This window comes from Pristis pectinata, chromosome 11 (genome assembly GCF_009764475.1).
Source record: "Pristis pectinata isolate sPriPec2 chromosome 11, sPriPec2.1.pri, whole genome shotgun sequence".
NCBI classification, from domain to species: Eukaryota; Metazoa; Chordata; class Chondrichthyes; order Rhinopristiformes; family Pristidae; genus Pristis; species Pristis pectinata.
Window position 1 is genome coordinate 56,473,842 of NC_067415.1, and position 13,143 is coordinate 56,486,984.

Consider the following 13,143-nt stretch of genomic DNA (forward strand, 5'->3'; position numbering starts at 1 on the left):
GGTCATTATGAAGCTCGGAGATGTGCAGGGGTGGGGGGATAGTTGGAGGGAAAGTGTTGAAATTCCCGAAGGAGAGATTCATTGCTGAGCGTTTTACATAGAACATAGAACAGTACCGCACAGTAGGGGCTCTTCAGCCCACGACGTGCCGACCCATATAAATCTAGTCCACGATCAATCTAACCCTTCCCTCCTACACAGCCCATAACCCTCCATTTTTCTTATATCTATGTGTCTTTTTAAGAGTCTTTTAAATGTCCCTATTGTATCAGCCTCTACCACCATCCCCAGCATAAGACATGTTCTTATGTTTCCTCATAAGACATGTTCTCTAATCCAGGCAGCATCCTGATAAATCTCCTTTGCACTCTCTCTAAAGCTTCCACATCCTTCCTTTAAAGAGGTGACCAGAACTGAACACAATACTCTACGTGTGATCTAACCAGAGTTTTATAGAGCAGCAACATTACCTCAAAGCTCTTGAACTCAATCTCCGACTAATGAAGGCCAGCACAGCATACTCCTTCTTAACCATTTTATCAACTTGCATGGTACTTTGAGAGATCTGTGGACTTGGACCCCAAGATCCTTCTCTTCCCCCACACTGCTAAGAATCCTGCCATTAACCTTGTACTCTGACTTCAATTTCAATCTTCCAAAGTTTATCACTTCACACTTTTCCGGATTGAACTCCATCTGCCACTTCTCCGCCCAACTCTACATCCTGGCTATATCCCATTGTAACCTACAACAGCCTTCTACAATATTCACAACACCTGCAACCTTCGTGTCATCTACAAACTTACTAACCCATCCCTCCACTTCCTCATCCAAGTCATTTATAAAAATCACAAAGAGCAGGGGTCCCAGAACAGATCCCTGTGGAATACCACTAGTCACCAACCTCCAGGCAGAATATGCTCCATCTACTACCACCCTCTGCCTTCTGTAGGCAAGCCAATTCCGAATCCACGCAGACATGGATCCCATGCCTCATGACTTTCTCAATGAGCTTACCATGGGGAACCTTGTCAAATGCCTGACCAAAATCCATATACACCACATCCACTGCTCTACCTTCATCATTTTGTTTTGTCACCTCCTCGAAAAACTCAGTTAGGCTTGTGAGGCATGACCTGCCCCTCACAAAGGCACATTGACTATCCTTCATAAGGCTATACCTCTCCAAATGCTCATAAATCCTGTCCCTAACAATCCCCTCCAATAGCTTGCCCACCACTGATGTAAGACTTACTGGTCTATATTTCCCAGGATTATCCCTATTACCTTTCCTGAACAATGGAACAACATTTGCCATCCTTCAATCCTCTGGTACTACTCCTGTGGCCAGGGAGGATGCAAAGATCATCGTCAATGCCCCAACAATCTCTTCCCTCGCTTCCCGTAGTAACCTGGGGTATATCCCGTCTGACCCCAGGGACTATCTATCCTAATGTTTTTCAGAAGGTTTTCATTTTGAAGTTGCTTTTTTTTCAACAGACAAATTGGCAGTGTCTAGATAAAGGAAAGCTACAACTTAGTGTAACAAAGGATATTGTTTTCACATTTTATAGTAGTGGAAATAATAAATTAATTAAATGTTAGTGGGATACTAAAAGAAAGACTGAGTTGAAGTCAGACAATGAATTAATTATGAACTAAAACGCATACAGGATGCCTTTCTTTATGGCTAGAGCAGAGTCTGAGAGCAGAGAGTTTGAGCTGGAAATGTATATGACATGGGTTAGACCATATCTCGTGTAATATGTTTATGTCTGATCACCACATTGCAGGAGAGTTGTGATTGCACTGGAGAAGGTGCAGAAGGGATGTAAAAGAATATTGTCAGGACCAAAAACTTTTAGCTGTGAGGATAAGCTCGAGTTATTTTCTTTGGAAAAGAGGAGGCTGAGGGTGATTGAGTTGAGATGCATGTAATTACGTGGGCTGTGGGTAGAGATATGAAGGCTACAGATCAAGTGCTAGAAGGTGGGATTTTTCATCCAGTATTGACACACAATCAACTGAATGGCCTCTTCCTTTGTCATAAATTTTCTATGATACTGGGAGTTTAGTTCCATTACTCTTCAGATCACATCTCATTCAGTACTCATTCATATATGTTTTAAATATGATGAGGGCTTCTGACTCCATCAACTTTTGAGTTAGTTAGTTCCGGACCTCACTACCCTTACCTTCCCTACCAATTACCTAATTCTATGCCTCCAGCTTTAGACTATCCTACTAAGGGAAGTACATCTTTCCTATCCGCTCCATCCAGGCCCCTCATAATTTTATGCACCTCATTTAAGTGTCCCCTCAGGCTCCTCTGATCCATGAAAATAACCCTCGCTCATACAATCTTTTCTCACTGCTAAACTTTCCCAGTCCTGGCAACATTCTCATGAATCTCCTTTGCATCTTTCCAATGCAATCACAGCCTTTCTGTAATGCAGTGGCCAGAACTATTCAGAGTAATCAAGCTGTGGCTCAACAGGCATTGTGTACAATTCTAGCCTAACGTCTCAGATTTTATATTCTATGCTTAGCCTATCCCTTATGTCTTTTTATATAAATTTTATAATTTTTATATAATTTGGCATGTCCCCTTTGACCCTCACCAATTTTTATAGATGCACCATAGAAAGCATTCTATCTGGGTGCATCACAGCTTGGTATGGCAACTGCTCTGCCCGTGACCACAAGAAGTTACAGAGAGTTGTGAACACAGCTCAGCACATCATGGAAACCAACCTTCCCTCTACGGACTCCGCCTACATTTCTCACTGCCTCAGTAAAGCAGCCAATATAATCAAAGACCCCAACCACCCCGAACATTCTCTCTTCTCCCCCCTCCCACTGGGCAGGAGATACAGAAACCTGGAAGTGCATACCACCAGGCTCAAGGACAATTTCTGTCCCACTGTTATAAGACTATTGAACGGTTTCCTATTATGATAAGGTGGATTCTTGACCTCACAATCTACCTCGTTATGGCCTTGCACCTTATTGTCTGCCTGCACTGCACTTTCTCTGTAACTGTAACACTTTATTCTGCACTCTGTTATTGCTTCCCTTGTACTACCTCAGTGCACTGATGTGATGAAATGATCTGTATAGATGGCATGCAAAACAAAGATTTTCACTGTACCTCAGTACATGTGACAATAGTAAATCAATATACCAATTTACGAATTTTAGCCACTTTATCTACCTGTTATACTACCTTTTAGTATCAGTGGGTATACATTCCAAGACTCTTTGATACTCTACACTTCTCAACATTCTCCCATTTATTGTGCATTGCATTACAGTGTTGCACCTCTTTAAGTGCAATACCTCACACTTCTCTCGATTAAACTTATCTATCTATTTATTGAAGTCACCAGACCATTATACCTTTTTCTTTATCAATTACATGGCCAATTTTTATATCATCTGCAAAGTTTTTTATCATGTCCCCTACATTTAAATTGAAATCTTCAATATATACAACAAAAAGAAGGGAATATTGGGCCTTGTGGAATCCCACTAGTAACAGCCTTCCAGTCACAAAAACATCCATCATCCATTGTGCTGTGTTTCCTGCCACTGTTATATGGGCCTTTTTCTAAAGCCTTCCTGAAGTCCATGTGCTTTTTTCAACCCTCCTTGCTTCCTTCTCAAACATTGCAATCAAGTTATTCATACGTGACCTTCACTTTACGTAAGCATGCTGACTGTCCTTGATGAATCTGCCTCTTTATAAATGCAGTTTTATACTCCATGCATTGTGGACTGTGTACTATATAGCTTGTGCTGCAAAGTGCAATTAGGCTGGGTATCTCTTTATTCGCAGGTGACAACATGATGGGATGAACAACCTCTTTCTGTATCCTAATTTTTCTCTGATTGCTATGGTCTAATCTTACAGTTTTCTTTCTTTACTCATAATGTTACAACATCATTGCACAACTATTGCTTCTTGTCCTCTCCATAATTAAGTCCTTCTGGGAACCACTCCACAGATGTATGATAAGTGGACACTTGACCTCAGAATCTACCTCATGATGGCCTTACTGAGGGGTCTGGTCTCCTTCAACTTACTGAGGCTTTGGTTCCTGCATTCCCTTTCACTCATGGAACCCCAGTTCTCGGCACTCTCTTTAAACTCACCAAGACCCTGTTTCCTGTACTCCTGTTAAACTTACAGGACCCACTGGAGAATTTATTATAGTGCTGTGTAAAATATAAACGTTGTGAAGTAAAAGAGTGTCGGGGTATTAACAGGAAATAACATCCAATAGTCTGGAAAATGTGTCAGTCTGGCACTACCAAAGTTCTGAGTGAGCCAGGTTACTGTACATTGAAAAGTATTATTGTCAACAGCTGATCAAAATTGAGAGGGACATCACTGAGTTAACTAAGAAGAAAATATTTCCTTTGACTGCAGAGTCATGAGCCAGAGAACACAAGTTTAAGGACATTTAGAAAATAACCAGGCAAGATGATTAATCATTATGAATTACAACCATCTGCCTGATTACTAAGTCAATGGGTTTAAAGGAATTTCAGGAAACTGATCTGAAAGAATTAGAACTACTAATTGGGTCTCTCAGTCTAATGAGTTTGCTGTTTAGATGAGTTTGTAATTTGTTTTAAATATTATATAATTTTGTCTATTCGTATTGATAGGCCAGGGTTACAGCTATTCTTCCAATTAAATTAGCAAAGGCAATGTTTTGAGACTTGGGAACTTTAAATTCCTGATACAGTGGGAATGAGAGAATTTGACAGCAGGTAGGGACCCCAGTATTGGGAGTGGGAAGTTGGAGACTGCAAATGTAGATTGGGTGACTGCTTTGCAGGTCACCTCATTTCAGTCTGCAAGGGTAACCATGAACGTGCAGTTTCTTGTCACTTTTATTCTCTGACCCATTCCCATGCTGACCTCTGCCCTCAGCCTCCCACATTCAGGGATGCCCGTTGTAAGCTCAATGAACAGCACCTCATCTTCTATCTGGGGGTGTTGTAGCCCTTAGAACATATTATTTAACCTAATAATTTCAAGTTGCCACCCTTTTTTCCAATTTCTTTCAATGATGTGGCTTAACCTTGCTGTTTTGATTTGTTTTTTTTCCTTCTCTCTCTCCAAATTCCAGTTTGTGAGGTTATTTTTTCCTTGACAACTTTCCTCACCCTCACTATCTCTGTGATTTAGAATTGCCCATTCTATCATTTTTCCAGTTCTGATGAATGATCTTTGTCATGAAACTTTGACCCCATTTCTCTCTCCACCAATGTTGCTTGACCAGCTGAATGCTTCCAGCATTTTCTGCTTTGCTTTGGTCCTCAACTTCCTTGCTGCACCATGTTTTCAGACAACTTCAACAGATCTCTGCCATGTCATCCAGATGCTGCTAACAGTTTCATCAGAGAAGTCACCCTGGCACCATATTCATGAAGAAATCATTTCACTTACCTTGATTTCAGTGAGGAACAGGTGGCATGTCAGGCAGTGGGATTTGCGATCAGTCATTGAGTGTACTCATGTGGCTCTCCATAATAACTCAGATATTTTTATAAATGAGAAAGGTTTCACTCCCTCACTGTGAATCGCAAGATGAATTCTCGCATGGTGAATGCTATGTTTCCAGAAAACATGCGTGTCTCCTTCATTCTGAGGGAGTATGCACTGCCAGACTTTTTCAGTGGGATGAGTCCCAGGGGATAAGGTCACATTCCACTTCCCTGCCTCCTCGCACCGTTGTGCATTTTGTACACCTCGCACTGTTGTATGATCTAATCTGTAAGAGCAAGGACCGAACAAGTAGGTGTCATTTTGAACCTATATACTACCAATTATTTATAACTTTAATTGTACAATAGAGCCATTGAACATAAACAGATTTATACCTTCTTTAAAGCAGTAGAGAAATTCCACGTGAGTACCCACATTTGAAAACCCACCACTGACAGAATCAATGCAGTTCATTGTAGTTTCTCCACAAATCACTTGTTTTTTGGACAGGAATAGTCTCTGCCTAAAATTACAATGATAGTTAATAGAGAAATTATTATCCTCTTTGACAGCATTGATCCTTAAAAAAGCATAACAGAAAATCATTTACCGGTTCTGATGAAGGGTCTTTGGCTTCAAACATTAACTCTGTTTTCTCTCCACAGATGCTGTCTGACCTGCTGAGTGTTACCTGCACTTTCTGTTTTTATTTCAGATTTTCAAAATCTCCACGGCTTTCTTTTTTATTTCCGTAACAGAAAATCCTTTGTCATTGAAAATTCTCTGACATCTTTTCATGAGCTATTTCTGAATCTCTCAGACTGACTGATGTCAAACATTCATGAATAGCTTATGACAAATCTCTTTTTTTTCCAAATGCCTTGGGCACTTTTGGTAATACTCCTTTGTACTTCCATTATACATAACTTCTTCATTGGCCAAGGACAAAAATCAATCTTGCCCATTCATCTACTGTTTGGGTTAGGAGATAAGGGGGTTTGTGTACCAGAGGTACAGTAGTTCATTTTATAAGAACCAGTCTCATCCAATTCTTCCTTAACCGGGCCCTTGCTGCTCAACATTACTTCAGCATTTCAATTGATCTGCATGATAGTTGACAAGGGCAACAAAAATAATGTAATTTCCAATCTCAAGGTTTTCATCTGATCCTTCAGCATTTGGAAACTGGATGACGAGACTTCTTTTAGCTTGTTGAAAGTACTGTAAGGCACCAGTCTAAATAATCATAAGATGTGTTCTGACTGAAATATGGACTTCTATGACTGAAGCTATTGCTTAGCACCCACAGACATCATGCACACCATATAACTTCCCGAATGATGTACTTTGAGGACATTTCTGCATTTTCACATTTATTTAGTCTAGTCTATATATGACTTCAGATCTATAGCAAAAATGGTTGCTTCTACGCTCTCTGGAATTGCTTAGCAAGCCATTCCGTTTAAAGGGTTGTTAAAGATAAATATTAAATGCTTGCATTGGCAAGGTCTTAAAACTCCAATGAATGAATCAAAAAAGTTCCCTCTTGATGTGGTGTCAAACTTTATTTGATAATAAAAAACAGAAACACTCAATACTTCAGGCAGCATCTGTGGAAAGAGAAAAAGAATTAATGTTTCAGGTGAAAGATTTTAATTTACTTTTTTTCATTTTGTTTAATTAGGTTCCTCTGAAGCACCTTGGGACATTTTGCTATGTTGAAAGGAAAAACAAGTTGTTGCTGTTATTGTCGATAGCTCACCCGAAAAATCAAGGTTCCTACCCTCTTACATCAAGGATTCTTTCTTTAATTACAAGTGCTCATTTTGAGCAGAAATAATCATCATGCTTGTAGAGCTGCTGCCTCACAGATCCAGTGACTTGGGTTCAATCCTGACCTTTCGTGCTGTCAGTGTGGAGTTTGCACATTCTCCCTGGAACTACATGAGTTTCCTTTGGTTGATCTGTTTCTTTCCGCATTGCAAAGATGTTCAGATTGGTAGGTAACTTGCCAATCGTGTGAAGGTGAGTGGTAGAATCTGTGGGGGGTTGGTGGGAATGTAGGAAGGATAAAAATGGTATTATTTAATAATAAGTATAAACAGGTGCTTGATTGTTGGCACAGACTCCCTGGGTCTATTTCTATGCTGCATCACTCGATGATTCAATGAAACTAAATCCTCGTTATCAATCCTGGCCAATTTCTTCGTAACTGAAGACATAGCAGACTGCCATTGTTTATTTTTATTTTGACATGTATTCCAAGTGACTAAACTTCTGCATTTTAGTCATTAATAATTTGGTGAATTCAAAACAATAAGCATAATAGAAAATGACAAAAGCAGCAACTTCTTAAAGGGCTGTTGTTTCATACAAGCACAGAGGGAAGTTCTAGATCTTAACATGCTTGTTTGGAAAACATATTTCACCAATATTCTGTACTGGTAAAAATATGATTTAAAAAAGTCAATTTTGCAAATTAATTTACTGATTTACATTGTGGATTGCTCTGTTTTTACAGTAAATTCCTGCAGATTAATTAAAAAAGAAAGAGTGCTTGTTTGATAATGGTGGCAAGCACAAATATATTTAATTAGGCAAGTGTTGTCTGCAAATCGAAAAACAATTATTTACTGCATGATCTGTCAGATAAAATAAAAAGAAACCTTTTTCAGAAATCATTTGCCTCACTATTTTTGATTCACTGCTTCTTATGCATTTGCCAAAATCTTAACAATATTGCAAGAAGAACAAAGCAATTTATTCAAATAATTATTAATATTATCAAGCAAACAAAATTAGAATGAAGTTTAAAACATTCAACATTAGGGTCAACATGACTGGCTCAGAGATTGGGAATAAGCAGATGTCTTTCGTTAAACATGGTACTTCAGTTTGGTATCCAGTTATACAAGTAGCACAATCACAAAGACACTTTCTTCAGTGGCAAGACTCTTTGGCTCAAAGGCACCCAAAGGCAGAGTCCTCATTCATCCATATGAGAATAATCCTTCTTTATTCAGCCAGTTTCTATTCCTCCATGTGGTGAGCTACACTTTTATCAAAGTGCTAGAAATCAGATCAGTGACTGAATTAATCCCTTTGCTTTCATTACTGCTTCACTAGAGAGAGCAGGGTGGAGAATATACAAGGAAAGAGAAAGGGGATGGTAAGATATTGATTGGCATTCATAGGGAACTGAGAGTACCCAGTTAAGGAATGGTGTGCAACAGAGGAACAATGATGGAATGAAGCTGAAGATGAAGTTGACAAACTGAAATCTGACATCTTCAACAAAAAAACGGCAAGAATTTTTACACAGCTGAAAGCTCACTTTCACCCATCAAATTCATGAATAGTCACAATCATCCATTTGCCCTTTTTGTATTTCAGAATCCTTGGTTCATGAAGTAAGAGTTAAAAATTAAAGCAGTAAATTAATTGGAAGACTGTTGAGAATTTGAATGTTGACTGTATGATACCCAGTTCACACCTTGCACAATTCCTTAACCATTGGAGACACAAGAAACTCCAGATGCTGATCTCTAGAGCAAAATACTAAACTGCTGGAAGAACTCAGTGGATCAAGTAGCATCTGTGGAGGCAAAGGGATGGTCGAAGTTTCAGCTCAAGTGGCTTTGCCTCCGCAAATTCAGCTTGACCCACTGAGTTCTTCCAGCTGTTTGTTTTTATTCCCTAAACATTTACATAGAAATATAGAAAACCTACAGCACAATTCAGGCCCTTCGGCCCACAAAGCTGTGCCGAACATGACCCTACCTTAGAAATTACTGGGCTTGCCCACAGCCCTCTATTTTTCTCAGCTCCATGTACATATCCAAAAGTCTCTTAAAAGACCCTATCGTGTCCGCCTCCACCACCGTTGCCGGCAGCCCATTCCATGCATTCACCACTCTCTGAGTAAAAAACTTACCCCTGACATCTCCTCTATACCTACTCCCCAGCACCTTAAACCTGTGTCCTCTTGTGGCAACCATTTCAGCCCTGGGAAAAAGCCTCTGACTATCTACCCAATCAATGCCTCTCATCATCTTATACACCTCTATCAGTTCACCCCTCATCCTTCGGCGCTCCATGGAGAAAAGGCCAAGTTTCCTCAACCTGCTTTCATAAGGCATGCTCCACCATCCAGGCAGCATCCTTGTAAATCTCCTCTGCACCCTTTTTATGGCTTCCACATCCTTCCTGTAGTGAGGCGAACAGAACTGAGCACAGTACTCCAAGTCCAAGTGGGGTCTGACCAGGATCTTATATAGCTGCAACATTACCTCTTGGCTCCTAAACTTAATTCCACGATTGATGAAGGACAATACACCATATGCCTTCTTAACCACAGAGTCAACCTGTGCAGCTGCTTTGAGCGTCCTATGGACATGGACCCCAAGATCCCTCTGATCCTCCACACTGCCAAGAGTCCTACCATTAATACTATACTCTGCCATCATATTTGACCTACCAAAATGAACCACTTTATACTTATCTGGGTTGAACTCCATCTGCCACTTCTCAGCCCAGTTTTGCATCCTATCTATGTCCCTCTGTAACCTCTGACAGCCCTCCATACTATCCACAACACTTCCAACCTTTGTGTCATCCGCAAACTTACTAACCCATCCCTCCACTTCTTCAACCAGGTCGTTTATGAAAATCACAAAGAGTAAGGGTCCCAGAACAGATCCCTGAGGTACACCACTGGTCACCGACCTCCATGCAGAATATGACCAGTCAACAACCACACTTTGCCTTCTGCAGGCAAGCCAGTTCTGGATCCACAATGTAATATCCCCTTGGATCCCATGCCTCCTTACTTTCTCAATAAGCCTTGCATGGGGTACCTTATCAAATGCCTTGCTGAAATCCATATACACTACATCTACTACTCTCCCTTTATTGATGTGTTTAGTTACATCCTCAAAAAATTCAATCAGGCTCATAAGGCAGGACCTGCCCTTGACAAAGCCATGCTGACTATTCCTAATCATATTATACCCCTCCAAATGTTCATAAATCCTGCCTTTCAAGATCTTCTCCTCAGTTTATCAACCACTGAAGTAAGACTCACTGGTCTATAATTTCCTGGGCTACCTCTACTCCCTTTCTTGAATAAGGGAACAACATCTGCAACCCTCCAATCCTCTGGAACCTCTCCCATCTCCATTGATGATGCAAAGATCATCGTCAGAGGCTCCGCAATCTCCTCCCACACCTCCCGCAGTGGCCTGGGGTACACCTCATCCGGTGCCGGCGACTTACCCAACTTGATGCTTTCCAAAAGTTCCAGCACCTCCTCTTTCTTAATATCTACATGCTCAAGCTTTTCAGCCTGCTGCAAGTCCTCAATACAATCACCCAGATCTTTTTCTGTAGTGAATACTGATGTAAAGTATTCATTAAGTACCTCTGCTATTTCTTCCAGATCCATACACACTTTCCCACTGTTGCACTTGATAGGTACTATTCTTTTGCGTCTTATCCTCTTGCTCTTCACATACTTGTAGAATGTCTTGGGGTTTTCCTTAATCCTGCCCGCCAAGGCCTTCTCATGTCCCCTTCTGGCTCTCCTAATTTCCTTCTTAAGCTCCTTCCTGTTAGCCTTATACTCTTCCAGATCTCTAACATTACCTAGCTCTCTGAACCTTTTGTAAGCTTTTCTTTTCCTTTTGACTAGATTTATTATAGCCTTTGTACACCACGGTTCCTGTATCCTATCGTAACTTCCCTGTCTCATTGGAACATGCCTATGCAGAACTCTACACAAACATCCCCTGAATATTTGCTACATTTCTTCTGTACTTTTCCCTGAGAACATCTGTTCCAAATTTAAGCTTCCAATTTCCTGCCTGAGAGTCTCACAATTCCCTTTACTCCAACTAAACGCCTTTATAGTCTGTATGTTCCAATCTCTCTCCAATGCTATCGTAAAGGAGAAAGAATTATGATCACTATTTCCAAAATGCTCTCTCACTGAGAGATCTGACACCTGACCAAGTTCATTTCCCAATACCAAATCAAGCATAGCCTCCCCTCTTGTAGGCTTATCTACATATTGTGTCAAGAATCCTTCCTGAACACACTTAACAAACTCCACCCCATCTAAACCCCTCGTTGTATGGAGATGCCAATCGATATTTGGGAAATTAAAATGTCCCATCACAACTATTCTGTTATTATCACACCTTTCTAGGATCTGTTTCCCTATCTGCTCCTTGATATCCCTGTTACTATTGGGCAGCTTATAAAAAACACCCAATAAAGTTATTGACCCCTTCCTGTTCCTAACCTCCACCCACAGAGACTCCGTAGACAGTCCCTCCATGACGTCCACCTTTTCCGCAGCCGTGACACTATCTCTGATCAACAGTGCCACTCCCCCACCTCTTTTGCTTCCCTCCCTGTCCTTTCTGAAACATCTAAAACCTGGCACTTGAATTAACCATTCCTGTCCCTGAGCCATCCAAGTCTCTGTAATGACCACCACATCGTAGCTCCAAGTATTGATCCAAGCTCTAAGCTCATCCACCTTGTTCACAATACTCCTTGCGTTAAAATAGAGACATCTCAAACCGTCGGTCTGAGCACGTCCCTTCTCTATCACCTGCCTATCATACTGTCTACAAGCCTTCTCTATTTGAGAGCCAAATACCTCTTCCCCAGTCTCTCCAGTTCAGATCCCACCCCCCAACTATTCTAGTTTAAACTCTCCCCAGTAGCCTTAGCAAACCGCTCCGCCAGGATATTGGTCCCCCTGGGATTCAAGTCCCCCTGGGGCAGTTATGTCTTTTTTGTACAGGTCATACCTGCCCCAAAAGAGGCCCCAGTGATCCAGAAATCTGAATCCCTGCCCCTCACTCCAATCCCTCAGCAATGCATTTAACCTCCACCTCATTCTATTCCTATACTCACTGTCGTGTGGCACAGGCAGTAATCCTGAAATTACTACCTTTATGGTCCTGCTTCTTAACTTCTTTCCTAACTCTCTATAGTCTTTTTTCGGGACCTCATCCCTTTTCCTACCTATGTCGTTGGTACCAATATGTACCACGACCTCTGTCTGTTCTCCTTCCCTCTGCAGGATATCTTGGACACGATCTGAAACATTCCGGACCCTGGCACCTGGGAGGCAAACTACCACCCGAGATTCCTTCCTGCATCCACAGAATCACCTGTCTGCCGCCCTAACTATAGAGTCCCCTATCACTACTGCCCCCCTCTCTCCTTCCCTACCCTTCTGTGCCACAGGTCCAGACTCTGTGCCAGGGGCACTGCCACTGTTGCTTCCCCCAGGTAGGCTGTTTTCCCCAACAGTACTCAAGCAGGAGTACTTACTGTCAAGGGGTACAGCCAAAGGGGTACTCTCTAGTGCCTGACTATTCCCCTTCTCCCTCCTGACTGTGACCCACTTGCCTGTCTCCCGTGGCCCCAGTGTGACCACCTGCCTATAACTCCTTTCTATCACCTCCTCATTCTCTCTGACCATACGAAGGTCATCGAGCTGCATGTCCAGTTCCCTAACGTGGTCCCTTAGGAGCTGCAGCTCAACACACCGGGTGCAGATGTGGCCGTCTTGGAGGCTGGGAGACTCCAGGACCTCCCACATCTGACACCAAGCACAGAAAACTGCA

The 13,143-nt window shown here is 41.6% G+C and overlaps 1 long non-coding RNA gene across 2 annotated transcripts in view; it reads left to right on the forward strand.

Annotated features, from left to right (window-relative positions):
* LOC127576288 (uncharacterized) overlaps positions 1–7,568 on the forward strand; it is a 51,101-nt gene extending 43,533 nt beyond the window's left edge. For both annotated transcript variants that reach the window (XR_007957207.1, XR_007957208.1), the window contains exon 4: positions 7,185–7,568. This is a non-coding gene — a long non-coding RNA (uncharacterized LOC127576288). The remainder of the gene's footprint in view (positions 1–7,184) is intronic.
* The last annotated feature ends 5,575 nt before the right edge of the window (positions 7,569–13,143 follow it).